Raw genomic sequence first — 915 nt, 5'->3', positions numbered from 1 at the left:
CTGATTCAGCATTATGGAAAACCTAGAGAATAAAGGTGTCAATATATATTAAGTTATACAGAACTATTCCAGACCAATGATATAGGAGCCTACATGCAAGTATAAAAAATATCAATTATTATTCTTGTTTTTTTTTTCTTTCCCATCGTCCCAGGTACCGACTGAAGTGTCGGTGGATCAAAATGCAGATACATTATTAAGTGCTGCTAGATGCCTGGACAAAGCTGGGCATCTTCTTGGTAATTAGGAAGGAAAAAAAATTAAATAAAGATTATAATTAGTCTACTTCTGTCTTGACCTGATGATGCCAAATGCTTGCAGGTCTGACTTATGTTTTACTTGCACAAGTTTGTGCTTGCTGTTGCCTAACTCACTCACTGTTCCTTTACCTCCACATATATCTATTGCCCATGCCCAAAAAGTGCTAAATAAAAAAGTCAAATCCAATTACAGATGCTAATAAACAAATGACTTGGTATGCTGAAAAGGCAACATCCACAGAATCTTCTCACAATCAAAATATACATGAAATGTACACTGCACAAAATGTACAATCTCTCCAAGTTCCTCCTTTTGGCAAGGCAGCAAGCGAGAGGGCTGGGCTCAAGTGCAGAGTTGCTGAGTGTTTTGATGGCTGCTGCTTAGAGGTGGACATAGAAAGGAAGATGCTGACCAGTGATCTCAGCTTGATTCTGCTTCCATAATGCCCCTTCTCTGCCAAGCACTCCGGCTCGTGCTTTCCTGGTGGGTTGAAGTAGCTGTCAGAAAAGAAAGAACCTGGGACCTCCCCCCTCCCTGCCCAAGGCAAAGGGGGCCAGGGGAGGGAAGGGGGGGCATTCCCACATCTCCCTTTTTATTTCTTTTTAAAAAGTCTTCTCTACATCAGGTCCTTGCCCCTGCCCACTGTCATCCAAG

General features: G+C 42.2%; 1 protein-coding gene across 1 annotated transcript in view; it reads right to left on the bottom strand.

Moving 5' to 3' along the window:
* Positions 1-94: 94 nt before the first annotated feature.
* LOC119594586 (ras-related protein Rab-2A) overlaps positions 95-915 on the bottom strand; it is a gene marked incomplete in the record, with an annotated part of 11590 nt that continues 10769 nt past the window's right edge. Inside the window, 1 exon segment of the mRNA XM_037943627.1 lies at positions 95-915.

The sequence above is a fragment of the Penaeus monodon genome, chromosome 34 (genome assembly GCF_015228065.2).
Source record: "Penaeus monodon isolate SGIC_2016 chromosome 34, NSTDA_Pmon_1, whole genome shotgun sequence".
Taxonomy (NCBI): Eukaryota; Metazoa; Arthropoda; class Malacostraca; order Decapoda; family Penaeidae; genus Penaeus; species Penaeus monodon.
This window is presented reverse-complemented; position numbering and strand designations above follow the sequence as displayed.